The sequence below is a fragment of the Pipistrellus kuhlii genome, unplaced genomic scaffold, assembly GCF_014108245.1.
Source record: "Pipistrellus kuhlii isolate mPipKuh1 unplaced genomic scaffold, mPipKuh1.p scaffold_m20_p_16, whole genome shotgun sequence".
NCBI classification, from domain to species: domain Eukaryota; kingdom Metazoa; phylum Chordata; class Mammalia; order Chiroptera; family Vespertilionidae; genus Pipistrellus; species Pipistrellus kuhlii.
This window is the reverse complement of record NW_023425471.1, coordinates 30,188,689-30,215,342: the sequence shown is the minus strand read 5'-3', so window position 1 is coordinate 30,215,342 and position 26,654 is coordinate 30,188,689. Positions and strand designations below refer to the sequence as shown.

The following is a 26,654-nucleotide window of genomic DNA, read 5'->3' as shown; positions in this document are numbered from 1 at the left end:
ATGGGGAAATTAGACAGTCAAGTTGTTTGAGATGATTGGCCCATAAACACTGCAGTTTCATCCATAGCAATCATGTTGGAAAAATTGTATTTAGAGAAGTCAGCATCATCAATAAAGGACTTGAATGCAAGTGCTCTCTTAGTAACTTGAATATCTTCCAACCTAAACAATGTTGTAGATCTTCTTAAAGACAGTTCATTTCGCTGAAGGAAATTATCCAGCCAGTGTTGTGATGCTTTGAAGTCTTTGGGGGCTATATCAAACTGTGGTGCCATTGCAAGGGCAAATTCTTGAATCTGAGCCCTATTCACAACCAAAGCCTTTGCTCTCCTGTCAACAACCCATTCACAGATCAGGTCTTCCAGCTCGGAAAATAATGGTTGCCGACCTGATCCACACTTGTGCTTTTTAGCATTTCCCTTGTCCACTTGTTCAATGAGGTTACCATACTCTGCTTGCCATTTTCGGACCAATCGGATACTCAACATCTTCTCTTTGTAGAAAGCAGTAAGATTTTGGCCCCAAGAGTCTTCCACGATTCCTTTCTTGTACTCCACGGAGTAGCCTTTTCTTTTTGCGCTCATTTCTAGGGGTAAAAAAAGGAATTGGGGTATCAAGGTGGGGGGAGGGGGATCACTTAAAATGACACGGGGGATCAGAGGGGGAAATCAAAATGGCACAGGAGAATCAGAGGGGGGATTACCATTTTAGTAACCCCCCCTTTTTAAAAAATATATTTTATTGATTTTGTACAGAGAAGAAGGGAGAGAGATAGAAAGCTAGAAACATCGATGAGAGAGAGTCATCGATCAGCTGCCTCCTGCACACCCCCTACTGGGGATATGCCCGCAACCAACGTACATGCCCTTGACCAGAATCGAACCCAGGACCCTTCAGTCCCCAAGCCAATGCTCTATCCATTGAGCCAAACTGGTCTTGGCTAGTAACCCCTTTTGATCCTCCTGTGTCATTTTGATTTCCCCCTCTGATCCTCTTGTGTCATTTTAAGTGATCCTTCTCCCCCCACCCCTGTGCCACTGAACACCTTCACCAGACATCCCTCCTACCCCCTGGGGACTGCCTGGGCACTGTCACTGGGCTTGCTGGGGCCTGGATCTGGGCTGGAGCAGGGTCTGCCACTGACTGAGAACCTTCAGTCATCATGAGGGCGGCCGCGAGCATCAGGTAGTGTCACCGGAGACAGACCAGCACTCACCATCTTTGCCACGTCCCTTCCACTCTAATCTTCCTGTTCTTCTACACGCATCTGCGAAAGTCTCCTCCTCTCTCCCTCCCCGGGCTCACCACTCACTCTGACCTCCCCTCCGCCTCCACACAGCAGTGATGTCAGGACTCCGCATAACGTCACTGGTTGCTAGACGCCAGTCGGGGCAGCCCTAGCGACCAGTTTACGGTAAATTAATTTTCATTCTGAGACAGAGCCTAGGAGGGGCCTTATTTTCGGGGGGATGACTTATATTTCACTCAGAAAGAAACCTGTAAGTAGGTCTTATTTTCGAAGGATGTTTTATTTTTGGGGAAACACGGTAGTATTGGATTACAGTATCTTATCTAATAAAAGAGTAATTTGGAAATTGACAGTCACTCCAACACACAAGATGGCTGCCCCCATGTGCACACAAGATGGCCACCACAAGATGGCCAGCAGGGGAGGGCTGTTTAGGAAACCAGACCATCAGAAAGGACAGTTGGGAGGGACCAGGCCTGCAGCGGAAGGCAGTTGGGGGAGACTAGGCCATCAGGGGAGGGCCATTGGTGGGGACCCATGCCTGCAGGGGAGGACAGTTGGGGGGGCGGGTAAGCAGGGGAGGGCAGTTGGACCAGGCCTGCAGGGGAGGGCAGGTCGGGATGACCAGGCCAATTAGGGGTGACCTGGCTGGCAGGGGAGGGCAGTTAGGGGCGAAAGGGTTGGCAGGGGAGCAGTTCAGCATCTATCATGGTTGGCAAAGGAGTGGTTAGGGGATGATCAGGCTGCCAGGCAGAAGTGGTTAGGGGCAATCAGGTAGCCAGGTAAGTGAGTTGTTAGGAGCCAGGAGTCCTGAATTGTGAGAGGGATCCCAGATTGGATAGGGTGCAGGCTGGGCTGAGGGACACATACACACACACACACACACACACACACACACACACACACACACATGCATGAATTTAATGCACAAGGCTTTAGTCCTATATAATAAAAGGCTAATATACAAATAGATCAAATGGTGGAACAACTGAACAACCAGTTGCTATGACGTTTGCTGACCACCAGGGGCATGCATAGAACATGGTGGGCTTTGGCCACGGAGAGATAGTGGAGCAAGTGAACAGGACACCAGACCAAGGTGGGGCACCAGTGGCTGTCATTGGGGCGAGCCTCTGGTGGTTACTGAAAATTCTTTGCTCTCATGCACTGTGGTCCTGCCCAGCACTTGCACCCACTGCCTGCGCTGGCCCCACTCACACTTCCTGCTGGCGCCGGCCTGAATCTCTAGGCACCATCAGCATGTGGGAGTGGTGGCCGGCGGAAGCAGAGCTGCTGGCAGAAGGGGACCCAAGGTTGTAGTGGAAGGAGTTGGCAGGGGAGGGGAGAATGGGCTGAGACCCACTCCTGTGCTCACTACAGCTTTGCAGCCCACAGTTCCTTTCAATGTGCACGAGTTGGTGCACTGGGCCCCTAGTAAAGTATAATACAATTATCCATGAGCTTAGACTTACATAAATGAGTGAATAAATAAATATCAAATGTCCTCTGCAGAATTCCAAATAGTTTATATAGACACTCCCTCCTCAAGGTGGGGAAGGTAAGTGGATATAACTTAGTACGTCTTAAGTGTGAGCTGTGTACAGTGACTTCCTTACAAAAAGTGCATTAAGGAAAGGAGAAAAAAGAGGAAACTTACAGTGGAGAAACCTGAAAAACACGACCTCAGCTAGGTGATCATGGTTTATATCCACAGTGATCTCATGTGGATAGCATGAACTCTTGCTATAATGTAATGAGAATGACAACTTACCTCTGTGGACTCCCCCCAAAAACCCATAAATCCAGTTGAATCATAAGAAGAAAATGCAATTCAGAGATATTCTAAAACTCTCAAAGTCATTGAAAACAGGGAAACTCTGAGAAATTGTCAGTCTAGAGCAGTGGTCAGCAAATTTATTAGTCAAGAGCCAAATATCAACAGTACAACGATTGAAATTTTTTGGGGGAGCCAAATTTTTAAAACTCAAACTTCTAATGCCACTTCTTCAAAATAGACTCGCTCAGGCATTGGTATTTTGTGGAAGAGCCACACTCAAGGGGCCAAAGAGCCGCATGTAGCTCATGAGCCTCAGTTTGCCGACCACGGCCCTAGACTATATAAATCAGATGTGAGAGTAATGCCAGTAGTCTCATCAAGATGTGAATGATGGGGTAAATATCATGTAAGACTTTCCACTGAGAAGCTGACTGGATAAAGAATGTTTGAAAAATAGCCCCAGATCCCACAGAGACTTACTAACCACAGACATTGAAACTGGAAAATGTTAAGAGAAAAGCTGGCCTGTTCTCTGGAAGAAAGGGTCAAGGATAGGGTGAGGGTCATGGATGGCTGTTGCGTACATAGCTTGGTAATCAAAACCGGTCTTTGACATTCAACACTGACATTTTTAAGTAGCCTTGGCATAACAGCTGCATTAAATCAGCCTTTTCGAAATGTCCTGCTTCCTTGAGAGAAAGGGCTTCTGAATGAGAAACTAGCACGAAGGATGACAGCAAGCATGCTTTAAGTGATTTAGCACTGAAAGGAAACCTGTAATAGGAAAACCTACCAGGTAATTAGAGTAACACTTTCCCAAATTCTGTCTCTAGTGACTAAGGAATTGCTACCATTCCATCAACCAGTTTGATAGAACTGGCCATATACTTGTCATAATTATTTCTTTTAAAAAAGAAGATCCAAAATAGGGAGAATAATATAAAATACATGGGAGCTACAGTAAGGTGCTTTCACAAACCCTGAAATAATTTGGGGGAAAAAGCATAAAACTTGAGAGTTTAAGAAGAAGAATCTGCCCAGCCAGGAGTAGCTTGGGATTGAGTGTTGATCTATGAACCAGGAGATCACAGTTCATTTCCTGGTCATGGCACATGCCTAGGTTGCCAGCTCAATCCTCAGTGGGGGAGGAGGGAGTGCAGGAGGCAGTCAATAAATGATTTTCTCTTATCCCTGATGTTTCTATCACTTCCCCCCTTCCTCTCAGAAATCAATAAAATTATTTTAAAAAAATATTCATAATTTACTGGCAATATTGTTACTGTCCAACTCTGGGACCAAAGATGAAGCTAATGCCTCCATGTATTACTGAAGGATTTGTGTATTACTCCTCCAACCAAGGAGAACTGGCAATAATCCTATGATGGCAGGACTGAAATTGCTTGCATTTACTGAGCAAAATCTAAGCTGTACCTAGGAGACACATTAGGAGGTTTGGGATAAAAAACAGAGGTCAGAAGGCTCAGGGGAAATGTATAAAGATATGTTGAGAAGAAAACAAAGGAATGGATGGCATAAATATGACTTATGTGGTGGCAGAACTTAGGAAAAATTCAATGTGATCAGTCTGAAAATTAAGTGGATACTTAACACCAAAATAATGTCTGCTTAAGAAGAAAATAAAAGGGGTGGTGGTGTCCTAGCTGGTTTGGCTTAGTGGATAGAGCGCCAGCCTGCAGACTGAAGAGTCTCGAGTTTGATTCCGGTCAAGGGCACATGCCTGGTTGTGGGCTCCATCTTTAGTAGGTGGCTTGCAGGAGGCAGCCAATCAATGAATCTCTCTCATCATTGATGTTTCTATCTCTCTCTTCCTCTCTTCCTTTCTGATGTCAATTTTTTTTTTTTTTAAGAAAGATGGTGGTGGTGGTAATATCATTCTGGGCAACTGTTAAATCAAACTCCATCCCTCTAACTTAGAAGTACTATCAATCTCAGAAAAGCAAATAAGTACAAACTACATAATATATATAAACAACAGCCAGTGGTTTAAATGTCAAAGGTAGTATTTTCTAACTCAAGAGAAGAAATTATTGTAGTGTGATTAGGTAAATCTTGAAATAATAGGAGGAGCAAATTTTTTAAATCAATGTTATCACTTAACTAGATGCCCCTTGCAGGAAGATTCCTGCAATAGGGCTTCCTGCTGCGGTCTCCACTGCCCCGCCTGCTTCTCTCCCTTCTCCCCACCCTGCCTGTTTCCCTTCCTTCTCCACCACCCTGTTTGCTTGCTTCTCCGCAGCTTCTCTCCCTTCTGCAGCATTTGGCTTTTTTCTACCCTGTCTTCAGTCTTTGCTCTGGCCTGGATATGCAAATTAACCACCATCTTGGTTGGGTTAATTTGCATACTCACCCTGATTGGCTGGTGAGCATGGCTTGTGGGTGTAGCGAAGGTATGTTCAATTTGCATGTTTCTCTTTTATTAGAGAGGATTTGTTTTAATCTTCACTTGACATTCAAAATATGAAGTTCTATTTCAACACTAATATTATATTAGCTACATTTATAGTTTAAAAGGAGGCAAATACTACTGCCAACTAGAAAATTAAAGGTTATTCATGTTTGTACTTTGCAGAAGCAGTAGAAACAGGAGACTGGTGTGGAATATTCTGAGTATTGTTATTGCACTGAAGAGTTACTTTATAAGAGTGCTGCCAGGTGTTAGGAAATGAAAACTAATATTTTTTATTGTTTATTGGGAGTAACGTTGGTTAATAAAATTATTTAGGCTTCAGGGGTACTATTCTATAATCCATCATCTGTATAATATATTATGAGCCTTTTAATATCCTAAACCTTTTCTCTCTACTTGTAAAGAGATAATGACTACAGCTTCCAATGAATATTGTAGTAATTTACAAGTACCCATAGAACTTCTGCATCAACACAAATAACAATAATATTTATAACATTAATCACTGAGATGATAGGAACTGAATTGAGGAATAAAAGTCCCAATTCTTAACCAACACTTATGATTTGAATATTGATTATTTGGGTATGCAGCATGTGTATTTATAAATTATACTATCCTTTAGATCAGGAGTTTGTAAACTATGGTCTGTATGCCAAATCAGGACAATCCTATGTTTTTGTAAATAAAGTTTTATTGGAACACGTCCACACTACTTTAGCACTACAACAGGGTTGAGTAGTTGAGAATGAGACCATTTGGCTCCAAAAGACCAAAAGATTTATTATCTGGCCCATTATTAAAAAAAAGTCTGCCAACACCTGGGTTAGATGGTCAAAACACATATAGATCAACCAATATAACTCTCTCAGCTGGTCCACTCCATGGTCAGCCTAACAAATTCGATACTAACTACAGGCCTGATGCACAAAGATTCATGCAAGGATGGGCCATTCTTTCCCTGGCTGCCAGCACTGCCTTCTCTCCAGCCCAGAGCCACCTTTCCACCTCCCCACTGGAGCTCTAGGGGCAGTGCAGAACGCCTGTGTCGTCATCATGGCAATGACACAAGTGTTCTACCCTGCCCCCGGCCTCTTGGTGTCTGTATATGCAAATTAACCTGCCAGTTTTGTTGGATTGATTTGCATACTCACTCCTGATTGGATAATGAGCATTGCAAAGGTACAATCAATTTGCATCTTTCTCTTTTATCAGTGTAGATTATTCTCTTCTTTATGTTCACCTTCTATTCTGGAATTGTTCACACAGAGTTGAGGACTAGTATCTTCATTCTCAATGAGTTCAAGATTTCCAAGGACAATAAGTTTAAGAGATTTGTGCAACCCTTATTTCTTTATACAAATATTTTAAAAATAAACAAACAAAAATACATGGATGAGAGGCAATTGAATGTTAACCATTCAGTCGTTGAAGCAAGCAACATCTAATTGACAGATATGAATGTCTGAGGACTCCTTAACAGAATAAAAATATGACTGCCTCTAGATGAAGCTGAGGAAAGGGGATGGGAGTTTTGTGGCAGAAGCTTGAAGTAAATTATAGGGATGTCCCTTACGACATTGTAGGAATTTGGGAAGAATGGTGCTGGGAGGAACTAATATGTTTGGAGAAAATGTAAGTCTGTGAAGGCTCTTAAGATTGGAAATTCATGAAAGCTTTGCAAGACTATGGGTTCTCTGGATCACTCCATTGAAGAGACACTTGTACACAGGGGCCCTTAGAAGGAATACACTAGCTGTGAGTTATATTTTAAAGTTCTAAGAAACAGGCTACACAGAGGGTCTATATTTATATTATGAGTCACAGCAGGGACATGTGGTGGGTCTGGAGCTTAATGTCTACAAATGATGTCTCTGACTGCCAGGATTGTTCTGAGGAGTTGTTTGTTTATTGAGTTTGAAAAAGAAATGAGGGGGAAAAAAGGCCTTTTTCTCTCAGGGATCATTTTATATTTTGAAATATTTCTTTGATTTGTACAAGATCTATTGTAGCAACTTAAACGCATCAGCAAAATGTCAGCAGAGACACATTGATTGGTTGCCTCCCCTACTGGGGGGGGGAGGGGGAGAAACCAAAATCCAGGTACTTTCTCTTTTTTTACTATTAATTTTTTTCTTTATTGATTAAAGTATTACATATATGTCCTCGTTCTTGACAGGGAATCCAACAGCGACTCATGACCCTTCAGTTGGATGGCCATCCTACACTCTAATCACTGAGTAACACTGGCCAGGGTTCCTGTACTTTCTCTATATCTACTTTGAGATCCAGAAAGGGGAAAGGAAAAGACCCAATTCAGCAGAAAAAGGGTGAAGATTGTCCCTCTCTTTCAACTTAACACACAAATTCTATTAGATTGAAAGATATTAAATTGTTTTTGTAGGTAAAAAAAAAAAAAAAAAAAAAAAAAAAGACCAAATATCAGCAATTTTATGTGGTTTAGCCAAGTATAACAAAGAAGGTACTTTATTTTCTACATAATGTAAATGAGCATTGTTTTTGTTCTATTTTAGTCATCCTCAATGTTTTTTTTTGTTTTGTTTTGTTTTGTTTTGTTTTGTTTTTATCACATAGTTGTGCTATTTCATTTTTGGTAATCCCAACTCTGCTACAGAAGGGAGGGAATGGGATAGGAAGTAAACTTCTACTAAGTGCCTAATATGGAGCAGAAACCCTATTAGGTACTTTACTTATTTTTCCACTAAAAATGTTGTTTAGTAGATACTAGGATCTCTTTTATTGCTTATCTTTTTACTATGTATGCTTTGTTAAGATGAGAGAAGTTTTACAAATTTCCAGTTAATAAGAAACAGAGCAGTTCTAACCCAGTGTCGTCTGTCTTAAAAGCTTAAGCTCTCTCCACTGTACAAAACAGCCTCCTTTTTACATGGTGAACTTTTAGAATTGAGAGCTAAGTTTGGTCTAAACTTGTTTGGTACAGTACATGTGGGTTCATAGTCATTCAGCTGTATAATAATATTTATCTTTCTCACTTGGGCTTGTATAATAGGAAGTTTATTATATGAGTCTGGAATTTAGGAGAAATAAGTTATGGGATGAAGCTATATAACTGAATTTCTAGTGCCTGATACATAATAATACACAATGAATATTTTAAAATGAATGAATAGATTTTGGCAGTCACCAGCAAGTAAAACTGAGTGCATACTCTTCTAATCTTTTCCTAACCACATCCATTTTTCAAGGTAATACTGTACAAATTGTTTTATGATTTCTTTAGAAATAACTTTTATTAATTTTTAATGGTATACATTTTCAGGATATAAAACTTAGTTGGTAAATAAATTTCTGTTTTTATATAACTGATCTTAGTATGCATTTTGAGCCCCCTTCTACCCGCTGCAGAAAACTAATCTTTCCAATTGAAGGTAAGTTCAGCCATCTTATGGTTTTCTCAAACAATTCAGTATGAGCTAAATCCATTTACACTGAAATTTAAGTCCCAGAGGTGGAGAACTAATATTGCGTATTTGAATCATATATGCCAAGAGTAAGGATGAATGATTAGTCTGGCAGCAGTTAGGCCCGGAAGAATAAGTAACTACACTTAAATGAGGGATCTGAAAATTTTACCCATTATCCAGCCTTATACACCTGACAAAAGGGAACCTTGCTGAAAATTACACCTATTTGGCTGATTTGCATATTATAAGTACTATTCTACACAAACTTTGGACAGCAACTTCATTGCCAACTTTTTTAAAGGGGTGATAACTACATGAGAAATATATACTTCTTTGTGAAGGAACAAGACTTTCCTAGGGGTAGGAAATGTAGCAAAATGGACTATTACTTTATATATTTCATGCCCATTGCATTTACCTTTTACCTTGTAATACTTACCTCTCCATGTCTGGATATCTAAAACACCATCACCTCACAAGAATTCTAGATGTCACCATAAAGTAGGTATAGTATAATAGAGATAGTTTTATTTCATATGAGGGCCAGATAAGGCCTAAAGTAACCCCACTGAGTTTTCCATATTCTTCAGAGGTGTGGAACACAGTCCAAGTTTTCTGTATTCCCAGGAAGGCACAAAAGTTAGCTCAGGAGATCCAAGATGGCAGCTTAGATAAACACACCTAAACTGCTTCCATGCACAACAATTTCAAAACTACAACTAAAAGACAAAATGTCTATTACCTAGAACCATGGGAAAGCTGGCTGAGCAGAAGCTCTACAACTAGACTGAAAGAGAAAGGAGCATTCATGACACAAGCGCTGAAAAACTGAGGTACAGGGTCATGCGCACAACATGGGCTGGTGGCTGATCCTGGCTGGTGGAGGGCATTGTTTTCTTCAACCCAAAGAGAGACAAGCTTCCAATATCTCTGAAATCCAGTTTCTGGAAAGAAGCTGAACTGTCTGTCATCAGGTCAGAAAGTGAGGGTGGCTTGCTTGCAGAGCTGCATGCAAGAATAATTTGTTTGCTGTACTGGGGCACGAGACATGGGGACACAGTCAGAAAGGCAGAGACAGCTGACTGGCAGCCATTGCTGTTTGCCATGCCCTAGCCTACTGACACCCTGAGATTCTGCCCTGCACAATCTACAAGCACACTCAAGCTTTTGCATATGAATGGCCTTCTCTATTGCAGTTTAACCTAGCAAACTTGCAACTTGGTGCAGACAGATCCAAAGCCTCCAAGCTCCAAGCAGAAAGGAGAGGACTGTGGTTTGTGCTGTAGCTCCTGCAGGGTGGCCTCAGATAGTAGCTGAACTGCACCCCATTGGAGATCCAGAAGCCAGTGTATCTAATGGTCAGTGTGAGACACCAGATTTCAACTCCTCACATCCATAAGTGACACATTTGGGAGGTGGACTCAGTGAGCAGCAAAGCCCCATTGAAGCAAGGCCTGCACCATAAGTGTGTCTCAAGGGCAGCAGTTCTTCCATTATAAACACAGTGGGTCCTCACAGCCAATTGGCCTGAAGGTCAATTCCTCCCAGTGTACCAACAGTAATCAAGGATTCACTACACCAAGAGCAACCACCCACAAAGGGGTGTACCAAGAGCAACCACCTCGGGTGATTGGGGAAGCTGAGCTACTGGCCCCTATAGGTCACCGACCACACAAAGCCACTCCATCAACACAGGGAGGCAACCAAAATGCAGACACAGAAGCACGTCATTAATGGAAGAGATGGAGGAAAGTAAACTAATGAATGACACAGAGTTCAGAATCACATATATAAGGTTACTCAAGAATCTTATAAAAACCACTGAGAAACTTGAAGAGACCTTCAAGGACCTTAATGAGAATACCAAATAAATAAATAAATAAATAAATAAATAAATAAATAAAATGGAAAAGGACCAATCAGAAATTAAGCATACACTGTCTGAAAAAAGAATATACAGAAACTCAACTGTAGATCAACATACCTGAAGAGTCAAACTGAAGATCTGGAATATGAGGAAACAAAAAACACCCAACCAGAAAAACAAAAAGAAAAAAGAATCCAAAAATATGGAGATAGTGTAAGAAGCCTCTGGGACAATTTATGCATATCAACATCTGGAATTTTTAGGATGCCAGAAGAAGAGAGAGAGCAAGATACTGAAAACCTATTAAAAGAAATAATGACAGAAAACTTTTCCTACCTTATGAAAGAAATAGACTTACAAGTCCAGGAAGTGCACAGAACTCCAAACAAGAGGAATCCAAAGAGGACCACACCAAGACACATCATAATTAAAATGCCAAGGGCAAAAGACAAAGAAATAATATTAAAAGCAGGAAGAGAAAAACAGTTAATTACCTACAAAAGAGCACCCATATGATTGTCAGCTGATTTTTCAACAGAAACTATGCAGGCCAGAAGGGAGTGGCAAGAAATATTCAAAGTGATGAATAGCAAGAACCTACAACCAAGATTATCCAGCAAAGTTATCATCCAGAATTGAAGATCAGATAAAGAGCTTCAAAAACAAGAAAAAGCTAAAGGAGTTCATCACCACCAAATCAGTATTATATGAAATGCTGGAAGGTATTCTTTAAGAAGAGAAAGAAGAAGAAAAAAGTAAAGATAAAAATTATAAATAATAAATACATATATATCAACAAGTGAATCTAAAAATCAAGTGAATTAAAAATCTGAGGAACAGAATAAACTGGTGAATATAATAGAATTGGGGGCAAAGAAAGGGAATGGATTGATAATTCTCAGAGGGAAAGGGGTGTGTGGGTGCAGGAAGAGACTGGACTAAAATCATACACCTATGTATGAGGACAATGGGGGGGGGTAAAGGCAGAGGGGAGGTGGGAATGGGTGGAAGGGAGCTATGGGGGGGGAGAAACAATTGTAATAATCTGAACAATAAAGATTTATTAAATTTAAATAAATAAATATCAGAGTAAAAACGCAGATTAGAATACAAGGGGTCACTAGCCAAACTATATCTTTCCAAAAATTGGGACTCTTAAAATGCCCTGGGATGCGGGTCAAATTGTTAAAAATGGGAACTGTCCCGCCAAAAGTGGGATTAACCATAAAGTAGCCTCAATAACTATTGCTCAGCTGACAGCCTCACTGCCTCCTCTCTGCACCTGCAGACCTCTGCTAACTCTATTGCAAAGACAATAACTTCAGGTTCTTGTCTGACCGCACAATAGGCCTACAGGTTCCTATTGTGTAATGAGCCTAGGACCATGGCCAGCAAACCGCGTCTCCTGAGCCACATTCAGCGTTTTGCCCCCTTGAGTGGCTCTTCCACAAAATAACACGGCCTGGGTGAGTCTATTTTGAAGAAGTGGCATTAGAAGAAGTTTAAAAATCTGGCTCTCAAAAGAAATTTCAATCGTTGTACTGTTGATATTTGGCTCTGTTGAATAGTGAGTTTGCCGACCACTGGCCTAGGACATTGAAATATTCCTTTTACAAAGAAAAGAACATGGATTTTGGAATTGGGCAGACTTAGGTTTACATCCAGGTGACTAACTGGTATGCATTTGTGCTATTAAATCTTGCTAAACTTCAAAAGACTTATCTGTAAAATGGTGTCAATGGTTAGTTATATGAAACAGGGCATATAAAATCTGATCTGAATTATTTGGGAACCATTGACTTCCTTTACTCTCCTTCGATTTCAGCTCCCAAATAATTTCAGAAGGGAGATTAAGCAGTTTTGTATGGCCAGTGACAGACATTTCCTATTCCTGTCTTTGTAAACACCATCTTCCTGAAGCCATCCCAATTCCATCATTGCCAACAAAGTTGTTCCATCCTCACAGCTGTGTAGGACATCTCTTTCTCTTACTATAAAAAAAGTTCTGCCTGAGATCTGACTGTCCTCTTCTACATCTCCCTACTCCAAGATACTTTGTCTCCTTGTATCATTAAAAAAATTAACTTCTAGCACACTCCCTAACTTTCTCAGAGTAAATTATAATGAACATTGAAAATATGACCTTTACACCTCAGAAGGGCATGAGAACCACAGGCCAGTTCCCAGAATGGGATGAAAGTCTAGGTCCAAGAAACTCCTATCTATCCCCATCTCTTTTGCTACAGGGCACAGAAACAAATTCAAAATATGACTTGAGTCTACATAAGCATATATCCCTTCTTATAGCTCTCTGAGGTCATCATTAAAGTAGAGAAGTATTGCAGGTGTGAGGAGTCAAATTCTTCCTCCTCGTCCAAGATCCCATTCTTTTACAGGGTATATCCATGTTCAGGTTCTTCCCTTCATATTTCCATGTACAGCTGGCAGCATGTGCATCAGGGGAGATAGCGATGTAGGATTTCCTACATTGATTCCGGAGCTCTCACCTTCAGTGTGTGCTCATGCGATGTGAGCGTTTTAATGGCACAGATGTTCCAGTTTTGGCAGACAGCCTCCCCACTTCATAACGCACCCTTTCTACCAGGGCTTCCCAAAATTATAGGCTCAGTTGAATCTGGACAGCTGAAGTGGGATGGGCAGAAAGCTGCCCCTTTGAGGTATCTTTGGGAACTGGCCAGCGGATCTAAGTGCTTGTGGATGTCTCTGGTTTTTGGATCAAACCAGTGACTGATGTATTGACCCACAACTTCCACGATGAGTTTCAGCAGTAGGTCTCCTTTGTACTCTGTGCCAACATTAGGTAGTATATGTATTCCAGGTAAGACACCCAGGGATCTTTCTGGTGGTGGTATTGGGCCACCTCAACTGGCGTGAAATACTAACGCTGGAAATACTCAAAGTCTGGCCAGGCCACTAAGCCCCAGTGCTGCAAGGCTCTTGCTCTATTGGTTTTCAGATCCTTTAAGTAGCTTCCTCACGCCTCAGTATGAGCTCAGTACTACTTCCTGTCTTGTACCAGAGCTAAGGTGAGAGCATTTATTCGCTGACATGAAATCTATTGTCCTTTTCCAGCCACCAGCCACAGAGATCAACCACTGTGTGGGTGAAGAGTGGCGTGGGCTCATGGGAAATATAGTCTGATTCCCACTTTCAATTAACTGGGTTGCTTCCTCAGGAGTTCTTGGGTGAAAGCCAGCACACTGTTTTAATTTATAGTGGCCTGGGTTACAGAGGAAATTTAAGGCAGATTTTCTCGCCAGGTAGGAAAACAAGTGGGAGTTCTATGATTATGAAAAAATATATTCTTCTCATGGTTTTGAAACAGAAATAAAGGAATAAAATGCTTCCTTTTCTCTCCAATTATTTTATACTGGTGGCTCAGTGCATGAAATTCTTGTACATTAAAAGGGAATTGATTAGAGGAAATAATTTAATATTGCTATTTGCCCTTTCTCTATAATAGAAATGCCAGAGATTAAAGAAAGTTAGTAAAATGAATATGAAAATCTTCCTCCTGTCAGAGTTTGGGGTGTACCTCAAGACCCAGAGTCAAGTCCCCACCCACCTGGGCATGTCTCAAAATTGCATGAGACCCAGACCCAGCTGTCCCAACCCCTGTTAAGCCCTGCCAGGCAGGGGGTGCAGCCTCAGGTCCCCTTTCAAGCCCCACCAGTTGAGGGCCGCAGCCTCAGGGCCCCCATAAAGTCCCACTGGATGGGGGTGCAGCCTTAGGTCCCTTGGCCTGGTGCCAGGCAGAGGATGTAGCCTCAGGTCCCCTGGAAAATCCTCAGGTCTTTTGGCCTGATGCTGAGGGGGGGGGCATGGCTTGAGGTTCCCTGGTCCAAAGCCAGGGTGGGGGGCACAATCTGAGGTCCCCCATCAAACCCTGCCAGGCAGGGGGCACAGCCTCAGGTATCCTACCCTGGCCCAGTGTCATGCAGCCTCAGGACCCTGCTGATTGCTTGTTAAGGCTTGTTATGGGAATTTGGCCTCCACTGTGGGTGCAGCCATCATGTTATGGTGTGACAGTCAATTTGCATGTTCCCTCTTTATTATGATAGATAGAATCATGGACTACTTTCATTTTAGAAGGGAGAATTTGATCAACATCCAAGAGGTGCTGCAAAATTCCATAATCACCAACAGACCTTCACTACCAAATCCAATGAAAAAGACTACATATGAGCTACTTGTTACCATTCAATTTGTTACAGCACAGAGGGAGGGAAGAGAAAATAAACTTAATAAACTTTAGAATAAAAATATACCATATCAATTTAATACAGTGAAAGGATTTTGAATATTGGCTATTTGAACATCTTGTTGTCGTGATTTCATCTCTAGATTAGAATGTACAGCTGTTCCAGACAATCACAATAACACCCATTAACATTAAGTAGATTCACTTCTCTGTTAGCAAAGTTCTTGCATCAGAGTCTGAATAGCTAGAATTGTGAGGGAAACCAGCTCAGGCATAATTTTATACATTCACTTAAAAATGAGGAATCCTTTGATAAAGGCTCCACAGGCCTCTTCCCTCCCACTGCAAGGCAGGCTGGGGCGTGGACTCGGGGTGCACAGACTCTGAGCTTGCATTGCCTGTGGAGCCCCAAGCTCAGTATCCCCGTGGCAGGGGAGGAACCAGAAAAATTGATCTTTCCAGTTCCTGATGCTGACAGACCCCTATAGGTGCCAGGGTCCTCCACCTGCAGCCCCTAGTCGCAGTCCAGAAGCCCCAATCACAGACTGGAAGCCCCCTGCCAGCAGTCCAGACGGGACCAGCATGGCACCGCAGTGGGGGCAGGAGGTGTTCGGCAGGCACGCTACAGACATCAAATCACTGCTGCCGAGGCCGCCTCCCCACACACACTCGCAAGTAGTATGGTCCAAGGGGGCGACTCCTGAGGCAGGGCTCCCATGGCAGCTGATGCACAGCCAGGCAAGGAAGCCGGACCTGAAAGCCCAAGCCCCCAAGTACCCAAGCTGCAGGGCGTCATGGGCTGGGGCCCTGAGGAGGCCCCAGGACAAGCATCTTCCCAGAGGCTGTGGGGAACGAGGGGAGGAACTTCTGGCTAGAGGCCAGGTGAGGGATGCTGACATCTTTGCAGGCTAAGACCAGGCTAAGGGAGACCCCACCCCCACCCCTGTGCACAAATTTCATGCACTGGGCCTCTAGTTGAAAAATAAAAATGTTAGTAAAATGAGAATCCCCAATAAGAACAGCATGAAACTGAGAAAAGGCATGCAAAAAATTGTAGAAGAAACAGAGATACAAACAACACATGTATATTTGTTTATGTATATTTATAGAACATTGCTGTCTCAAAACAATCCCTCTCAGAACAATATTGCAGAGCCTTGTGGACATGATTAAATCAGCTAACTATGTAAAGAAGTTATCTTAGTGAGTTCCCTTAGCTTGTTCCCTAATGGGCAGGCTTCATGTGTTTTTGGGTGGCCTCTGAATTTTACCATACACCTTGCCAACCACTGTGGGCATTTAAAAGATAACACTAATAGAAGACATGTATTGGTGACTACTCCCTAGAGGCCTAGTTTTCTTACAGATAATTCTTGTAAATTGTTAATAGAAATACTTCTTCCTTTGCCTCTGAGAACTCAGAGGGAAGAAGTGGAGAGAAATGGGAAACTCATTGATTACCACATTTTTATTTATTTTTTCTTTAATTGTTTGGAGTGACATTGGTAAATAAAATTATATAGGTTTCAGGTGTACAATTCTATGATACACCATCCATATATTGTATTGTGTATTCACCATCCCAAGTCAAATCTCCTTCCATCACCATCTATTCTCCCAATAAACTATTCTACCTCTCCTTACCCATCCTTTCCCTCTGGTAGTCACATACTATTTTCTGTGTCTGAGTTTTTTGTTTTTGCTTAATCCCTTCACTTTTTTCACCCAGCCCCACAACCCTCCTCCTTTCTGAAAACTGTCAGTCTGTTATCTACCTGAGTCTGTTTCTATTTTGTTTGTTAGTTTATTTTGTTTAGCAAATTTCACATAGCCACAACATTTCTAAATGTGTGGTAGTGCTCTGTCTTGTCATCAGGTATTACTTAGAAAGTGGGACCCAGACAGAATTCCTAACTCTTGTTCTTGTGGCTCTCCTAATCAGTCCATTATTTTGCATGATGTTTGTCTTATATATTTATATTCTGAAGATCAAAGAATACCAGAACCTCCCAAACCATGCATACATAGTATGTTAATCTAGAAGGTCCAAGTGGGCTAAGGAAAACACATTTGAACTCTACCGGTCAACATTCCATTGAATTACATTCATAAGGTAAAAATATGTTTAATTTTCTTTTTCTTGTACATTTCTGAATATTCTCTACTAGAGGTTTGGTGCACGAAATTTGAGCATGGGGAGTGGAGGTGGTGGTGTCTCTCAGCCCAGCCTGCACCCTCTCCAATCTGGAATCCCTCTCACACTCCCAACTGCTCACCTGCCTGCTTTCCTGATTGCCCTTAACTGCTTCTGCCTGCCAGCCTAATCACCCCCTAACTACTCCCATGCCAGCCTGATTGATGCCTAACTACTCCCCTGCCAGCCTGTTTGCCCCCAACTTCCCTCCTCTGCTGGCCTGGTCACCCCTAACTGCCCTCCCCTGCAGGGTTGATCACCTCCAACTGCCCTCCCTTGCAGGCCTGATGCCTCCCAACTGACGTCTCCTGCTGGCCAACTTGTGTCCACATGGGGGCAGGATCTTTGACCACATGGGGACAGCCATCTTGTGTGTTAGAGTAATGGTCAATCAGCATATTACTCTTTTATTATATAGATAGGATAGAGGCCTGGTGCATGAGTGAGGGACAGCTGGTTTGTCCTGAAGGGTGTCCTGGATCAGGGTGGGGGTTCCCTTGGGACATGCGGCAGCCTGAGTGAGGAGCCTGTGATGGTTTGCAGGCCGGCCACGCCCCCTGGTGACCCAAGTAGAGGTCTTGGTATCTGGGATATATTTATCTTCTATAATTGAAACTTGTAGCCTGGAACAGAGCCAAGCCCCTGCTCACTCCATGGATGCTGCCATTTCTGTTTGGTTTTGTGTATCTTCTATAATTGAAACTTTGTTCCTTGAGTGGAGGCCTAAGCCAAGGAAAGCTTGGCTTTCGTTGCCAGGGAAATCCAAGCCTCTCTCAACTGCTCTCTGTTGCTGCAGCGTCTTGGTTGGGGTTAATTTGCATACTTGCTCTGATTGGCTGGTGGGCGTGGCTGGTGGGTGTGGCTTGAGTGGTGTGATGGTTAATTTGCATATTACTCTTTTATTAGGTAGGATGATATAGTTTTGCTATTGAGTTCATGGCAGAGTCATTTCTGGTAAGAAAGGGAAGAGGTGGAATGAAAAAAATCAAAGTGTTGAATTTTTACACAGAATGGTTGAGTGAACTACATTCCATAGGCTTTCCTTTAAAATCCAAGTAACAATCTCCTTGTACAGATTAGGAAATTAAGTATTGGAGATACTAAATAAAATTTCCAAATTTACATATCTGAAACAAGTGGCAGAACAAGAATTTTAACCCATCTTGTTTATTTCTAAACCTTATGCTACTACCATGTGATCTTCTATTCAGAGCTCAAAATCTGCATAATTTAATTTCACTTAGTAAAGTGTCCATGCCTACTTATACATGTAAATATATGTAATATTGTTGTTGGATAAAAATGTCTGGAACTCTGAAGACAAGGCCTTCAGTGTGATATGATTTAATCTGGCAGTGCCTTTCCCTTACTAGATGCACAGTAAACATTTGTTGAATGAATAAAAGAAAAAGAAATGTATTCTTAGTCATCATCAATTTAGCACATAAAACTGAATTAATATCTCCCTTTTTATTATGTGATTGAAACACAACTGGGATAATTATGCACAAGCTGTTTCATAAAATGCTTTTTGCAAATAAAACAAAGTGTATTTCTTTTGATTATGTTGTAAAATGATATTTTAGTAGATATACTATATATAGAGCTAATGCGAGGTAATAATTGCAAAACCTTCAGTATTATAGGATATGGTGGACTTGAACAAGTATTACTCTTGTTTCCTTGCCTTCTCTCTTCCATTACATGATTTTAATAAGCAATAGTAAATTATAGAGAATATTTGAAAGTGTAACAGCAATAAGTGAAATGCATTTTTAATAATCTGTGAGCTGCAGTGTCATTTCTGAGTTATAGTATAGATTACATGATGAATATGGAAAAAGGAAAAAATAACCATTATAGCATTTCTTTTACCTTCATGTACTTTTCTATCTCTTATATTACCTTTCTGCGGGTCACTATAGAAATATTTTCCCATTGAGTCAAGGAAATAAATGACAATAATGACTCCGCTGTTAGAAGACTAGGGATTCAGATAGCAGACTCATTACTACAATAATTAATGGATGATGGGCATGTTTCTTCCTCTGGGATGGCCTCATTTCTAAAATACAATCCTATATAATAAAAGGAGCAACAACCGGAACAACCAAATAACCAGTCACTATGATGTGCATGCACAAAGCATGGTGGGTGTCAGCCATGCGGGGCAGGACACAAGACCAAGGCAGGGCACTGGTTGCTGTCATGAGGGCTAGCTTCTGGTGGTTACTGAAAATTCTTTGCTCCCCCATGCCATGGTCCTGGTCAGCACTTGCACCTGCTGCTGGCACCGGCCCAGCTCACACCCGCTGCAGGCACCAGAGCTGCTGCTTGCACCCACTGCTGGCCCTGGCCCCAATTGCTCTATGCCTTCAGTGGGTGTGAATGGGGCCAGCACTGTCACCATGTGGGAATGGAGGTGGTGGGAGTAAGTCTGCTGGCAGACAGGGGACCAGGTGCTGCAGGGGGAGGGGTCAAGTGGGGGCATGGAGGATGGGCTGAGATCTGCCCCTGTGCCTACCACAGCCTCCCAGCCCATAATTCTTTTTAAGGTGCACAAATTCATGCACTGGGCCCTTAGTGTGTGTATATATATGATTATTATGATATCTGAGAGTATAATAATCTGGCCACTCAGTGTATTTTTATCTCAAATGAGTACCAAAAGTATTCTAGATGTTTGCTGGAGATCAACCATCTATTTGCCACAAGTTTTCTATCAGCTAGCGCAAAGGGGAAAACCGATCAAATGCATGATTTATAGTATCTTTGATATCAAATAAATGAGGCACTCAAGAGAAGTACATTGAGTGGCCAGATTATTATGTATTCAGAGATCATAATAATCTGGCCACTCAGTGTATATATATACAATATATACTAGAGGCCCAGTGCAAGAAAATTCATGCACTTGGGGGTGGGGGGGTGGGGGGGTCCCTCAGCCCTGCTTGCACCCTCTCACAATTTGAGACCCCTCGGGTAGGGCCCCTAGGCCTGGCCTGAGACCAAGGCCTATCAGAACTTTCTTTCCCCAGGCTGCAGGCAGCTGGACCCACCCCCACCACTGTCACTGCTTGCCATCTGTGCAGAACTGCCTCCCCTCCCCTGCCACGGGTGACCTCCTTCTGCAGGTGACAGGCCGGGGTGCAATGGCTTGGCCTGGGCCTCCCTCTTTCTTTGCTGGGGGGCGGGGCCAACCTTGTGAGGGGCTGTCTGCCTACCTGATCCACCCTAACTGCTTGCCTATCTACCTGATCACCCCTAACCACTGGTCTGCCTACCTGATCACCCCTAACTAGAAGGCAGTTAGGGGCAACAGGCCTGCTGCCTGCCTGTATGATTGGCCTTGGCTGCTTGCTTGGGGGTAGGGCCAGCCCCACAAAGGGCCATCTGCCTACCTGTCACCCCTAACCACTGGCCTGCCTACCTGATCACCCCAAATCCCTGGTCCACCAACCTGTTCACCCCTAACCACTCTTCCTGCCTGCCTGATTCATCCTAACCACTTACTTGGGGGTGGGGACAGCCCAGTGAGGGGCCATCTACCTACTTAATCACCCCTAACCACTCTGCCTACCTATCTCATCACCCCTAACTACTGGTCTGCCTACCTGATCTCCCCTAACTGCTGGCCTGCCTACCTGATCTCCCCTAACCACTTGCCTGCCTAACTTATCACCCCTAACTACTGCTCTGCCTACCTGATCACCCCTAAACACTCTGCCTGCCTGCCTGACTTCCTCTATCCACTTGCTTGGTGGCGGGGCCAGTCCAATGCCAGAAACCAATCATTGTCTCACTAATAGAAAGATGTAAAAGACTGGTCAACCTTGAAGCTCAGAAAGGTCAGAGCCAACCACTCCCTATCTAATTGAGACAATGGTAACTGAGGTAAGTTTCCCATCTTGTAATCGTGTAAATCCTTATTGATATGATAATCCGCTTATTACCTGCCTAAGGGCTATGGGTGTATCTCAAACCTGCTTAAGGTTAATGGGTGTATCCCATAGTCTTAATAAAAGGGTAGCAAGGCCAGAGCCTAGCAGTAGTCCTCCCCCTAGAGGTGGACTCCCCATTTTTACCAAATTAACTCTTTTCCAGTCTCTTTTCATTTGTGTGTGGCCTTCTCCAGAAACTGGACTCTGAACAGGAATCCTGAACCATGTGGGACATGATAAGGGATCCTACAGCCCTGCAAGGGGCCATCTGCCTACCTGATCACCCCTAAGCCCTCTGCCTGCCTGCCTGATTGCCCCTTACCACTTGCTTGGGGGCCGGGCCAACACTGACTTCTGGTTGGTCAGCCTCTGGTTGTTACTGGTCATTACAACCAGTGTTTTTGTATATTAGGATATGCAGTGTGTGTGTGTGTGTGTGTGTGTGTGTGTGTGTGCTAAGTCAGCGTTTTTCAACCGCTGTTCCAGTGTGCCGCGAGATGTTGCCTGGTGTGCCGTAGGTGCAGACAAGACAAGAATTTTATAATTTTTCACTATTTTGTTTACTTAATATTTCATAATAAAGTAATTATAAAATACTTTCTTTGTGTTTATTTGATTCCTATTCAAGAGAATTACTTTATATATAGTCAATATAGGCACAGAGTTAAATTTTTTAACATTTTCTAATGGTGGTGTGCCTCGTGATTTTTTTCATGAAACAAGTGTGCCTTTGCCCAAAAAAGGTTGAAAAACACTGTGGTAAGTGTCCAGTTGTCCGGTGACTGGTTGACTGTTTAACCCACATGTGTCAAACACAAGGCCCTCGGGCCAAATCCGTCCCGCCAGGCCTTGCAATGTGGCCCGCACCGCGCTGTCATCACTGCACTCCGCTGCGTTTCCATCACAATGACAGTTTATGACTGTTCAGTAAACCATTTGGCCTGCGATTTAGGCTGGATTTTAGATTTTGGCCCCTTCTCTGATTGAGTTCGACACCTCTAGTTTAACCAATCAAAGTGTAATATGCTAATGATATGCTAAGGCCACTCAACTGCTCGCTATGACATGCACTGACCACAAGGGGGCATATGTTCCAAATTGGGACTGATTGGGAGCAAGCCCAAGGCAGGCGCAGTGGGGACTGGACGAGCAGTAACGGCAGGAAGGAGTTGCAGGCAGCTTTGGATTGTGGGTTTCAGCCCGATTCCTGCAGGCCACCCATAGGGGCCCCACCCACGCATAAATTCATGCACTAGGCCTCTAGTGTGTGTGTGTGTGTGTATTATATATATGTAATGTAGATATAGATATAGATATAAATGTAGATATAGATAGCTATACATAGATATATATATAGATACATGTATGATTGAAAAATAATAAATTGACATTTTATTGGTTAGAAATGCTCCAATATTGACTATTTCATACAGCTAATTTTAATTTAACAGGGGTTAGGGCTATGGGCTTGCTGCAATGACATATGGATTTAAGACTGGATTTAAGCTGAGTTTTCTATACCTCAGTCTCTCATGTTTCAAATGGGGATAAGAAGAGCATCTATGGAAACAGCCTAGGTGCCCGTCAGCAGATGATTGGATCCAAAAACTATGGTTCATCTACACAATGGAATACTATGCTGCCATAAAAAAGAAGGAATTCTCATCATTTGCAGCAACCTGGATGGAATTGGAGAACATCATGCTGAGTGAAATAAGCCAATCAATGAAAGAGAAACACCACATGACCTCACTCATTTGTGGATAATAAAGATCATTATAAACTGATGAACCAAAAGATAGATACAGAGACAGTAAAGCAACAAGCAGATTGTCAAATTTCAGTGGGGAGGGGAGGAGGATCTGGGGGAGATAATAGATCAACTGAAGGACTTGTATACATGCATATAAGTACAACCAATGGACATAAAGCTCTGGGGAGGGAGGGGATGTGTGAGAAGGAGGGTGGGGGGAAAAAAATAAAAATAAAATAAATAAATAAATAAATAAATAAATAAATAAATCCCTTTTGGCACAATTAAAAAAAAAAAAAGAAGAGCATCTATGCTTTTATGAGTACTTTAGGATTAAGGGTGATAATGTAAGTAAAGTGTTAGATACATTGTAAATGCTCAATAAATGTTGGCTACATTTTTTGTTATGTTGTCGTTGTTATTCTTGGCTTTCCAGACAGCAAAAATGGGAGAAATGTTATTTTTCAGCTATTAAAATGTTTTGTGAAGCAATAATATTAAAACAGGATAAGACTAGTGGAAAAATCTAAGGTACAATTTAATAAACAGAGTAAAAGCTCAGTTCTAAGAGGGTTTTAAAATGTTAAACTTGGCATTTCCAATCAGTGGGTAACATGAATTATTCAGGAATTGGTATTGGATGAGCTGGTAAAGTTTTCATTAAAAATATAACTTTTAATCCTTTTTTCTTACCATAAAATATGAAGTAAACAACCTCCACCATGGTACTGATGCAAAACCTAATACACGGCATAGCGGTAACCCCCATTCCCCCCCCCAAAAAACAACCCCAGAAATATAATCAAGTCATACAAGATGTATTTAGCATTAAAAATAAATAGTAGTTTCCAGTAAAACAGCAATTAAATATCATCTTATATATTAAAGAGGTAATATGCAAATTGACCATCACTCCAACACACAAGATGGCCACCCCAATGTGGTGAAAGATGGCTGCCAAAAGATGGCCAGCAAAGGAGAACATTTGTGGGTGATCAGGCCAGCAGGGGAGGATAGTTGGGAGGGACCAAGCCTGCAAGGGAAGGCATTTGGGGCTGATCAGGTCTGCAGGGGAGGGCAGTTGGCAGGGGGGAACTGGGCCTGCAGGGCAGGGCAGTTGGAAGTGACCAGGCTGGCAGGGGAGGGCAGTTAGGGGTGACAGGTCTGCAGTAGAAAATAGTTAGGGTGACCAGGCTGACAGGGGAGGGAATTTAAAGGTAATCAGGCCAGCAGGGGAACAGTTAGGCATTGATCAGGCTGGCAGGGAAGTAGTTAGGGGGTGACCAGGCAGAAGTGGTTAGGGGCAACCAGGCAGGCATGCAGGCAGGCAGGCAAGCAGTTGGGAGCCAGCAGTCCTGGATTATGAAAGGGTGTAGGCTGGACTGAGGGGATTCCCGCCTCCCCTGTGCATGAATTTCATGCACCAAGCATCTAGTTTACCTCATAGATAAAAATTAGAATGAAAATGTTGCTGGGGGTTATTTGGACCTGAATATACTTCTGATAGAAGTACATACTAATGCATTTATTCTGGTGATCAATATAGAAGTGCTTAATAATAGCAGGGGTACACATGCTCAATGACTAAGTAATTCTGTTCCTGAATGCATATCTCAGAGTCATTTTTTTTACATAGCTAAATAAGGAAATATGCACAAAGATATATTTGTGGTGGTAGAAAGTTGAAGGCAACTTGGATGTCTATCTTAGGACAGTGGAAAATACATGCCTGTAGTTGAGAATCTGTTAGGGGAGCTGTTTTCCATTTCTGATACCTAGTCCTTTCTCACCCACAAATCAGCTCTATCATCAACACATCACTGGACCTCTCTTAGCTACCATTTTCGCAACCATGAAAATAAGGGAACTGGATTGATCAAGGTGCCTTACCTTTTTACATCCTCTGATTTATTTTACTGAACCTTCCATATACCTTTATTTTTTTATACCCTTGTCCTTTTGATATTGAGAGAAAAGTTAATAACTTTGAACATTAATTGAAATATTAGGGATTTGACTCAATTTAAAATAAATTTCTGCTGTAATATTGTTAAGTAATAAGAATAACCAGTTCATAATTAATTCATTAAGAATTCCATAACTGTAGCTAGCTTAATACAGAATGTATCGCCGAAACCGGTTTGGCTCAATGGATAGAGCGTCAGCTTGGGGACTGAAGGGTCCTGGGTTCGATTCCGGTCAAGGGCATGTGCCTTGGTTGCGGGCATATCCCCGGTGGGGAGTGTGCAAGAGGCAGCTGATATATGACTCTCTCATCGATGTTTCTAACTCTCTATCTCTCTCCCTTCCTCTCTGTACAAAATCAATAAAATATATTTAAAAAAAAATACAGAATGTATCTATGGAAAAACATAGAAAATGGCATTTTGTATGGACATTGAATTTTTATTTAAAAACAAAAAGGTGAGAGAGCACTGGTGTAAAACCCAGTTCATAGTGGTAATACTTTTAATTCTAATTATCCTTTTTATTCTATATATTCACCATTTAAAATTTTATTTTTAATTCCAAATTATAAAAAGTAATATATGATAGGTAAAGTATGAAAAATGTTGACATAATTGCAAAAAATCCAATTACTCTAGTAGTATTTGAAATAAATGTTAAAAGGACATCTAGTCCTCACACCCAAACACTATTAAGTAATACCTATGTCTATCTTTTGTAAATAGTCATACAATCCAATAAAACAAACCTGCTTTTTCATGCCTCTTCCTATAGTATCTGGCTGAGTCATGCTGTTTTCAGAGGGACAATGCAGTGCCAAACTCTATCTGTTGAAAAAGAGAAAGAATTTACATGCCAGTAGGAGAATAAATGGCTCTCTTTCCACGGTCTAAGGTATAACGTCTTCCTCAGTCATCTAACCCTTATATAGTATATGTGCTGCCGAAGCGAGCACATCTAACCCTTATATAAATATTTTACTATTCTGAGGTTTCTCTTGGGAACCCAGCTGAGCCAATCTTGCACCAAAATCAGCAATTTCTGCCCAAATCATTTGTTTGAGCCATCCTATCTCTTGAACACCAAAACATGGTAGTACCAACTCTTAGGTTTGAAGAGAGGTGCTAAGCATTCAGGACAGGCATCTGTAACATTTTGCAAAGTCCAGGCATCTTTCTCCTTTCAAGGAATTTTTGGCCATGAGTGTTCAGGTAATGAGCGTAGAATCCTTCTTTGGTAAAAACGCTTGTGATAACTGAACAGAATAGTCTCCTACTGAAGAGATGGAATAGAAGAGTAGTTGATCCACACATTGGCTCTATGAGATCTTAGATAGATTCTGGCTTACTGTGATGCAGGCCAGGGCGTACACGTTGTTGCATAATAATGATAATACAAAAATTTAAAAATACTTTTATATATTCTTCATCAAACTGAAACTGTAATCTAAGGCTACTGACTCCAAGTTCTGTGCTCTTGCCATTACAGTCCACTCTGAAGTGTATTTACTATTATTGTGGCCTTAAAGCTGCTTCTTAGTAGAATCTAAGGCATGCAATTTCTAGCAGGACATCAATACAGCCATAATCCTCACTTCCTGAGGCTCTTTTTCACTTAATTCTAGTTTATGGACTTTAAATTGGTACAACTTCTCTGGTTGGCAGGTAGAGAATTAAATTAAGAATGTGTATACCATTTGAGGCAGCAATTCCATGTCTTGAACTGACTGAACCCTAAGGAAATAGTAAGTATGTGCAAGGGAGTATGGAAACATCAATCTAAATACTTAATTTTGGCCTTTACCACAAA

The 26,654-nt window shown here is 42.0% G+C and overlaps 1 protein-coding gene and 1 pseudogene across 1 annotated transcript in view; one reads left to right on the top strand and one right to left on the bottom strand.

Annotated features, from left to right (window-relative positions):
* BEX4 (brain expressed X-linked 4) overlaps nt 1-26,654 on the top strand; it is a 667,575-nt gene that overhangs the window by 167,855 nt on the left and 473,066 nt on the right. The gene's annotated exons all lie outside the window — the stretch shown is intronic.
* The window catches only part of LOC118720247, a 29,108-nt pseudogene continuing 15,580 nt past the window's right edge, over nt 13,127-26,654 (bottom strand).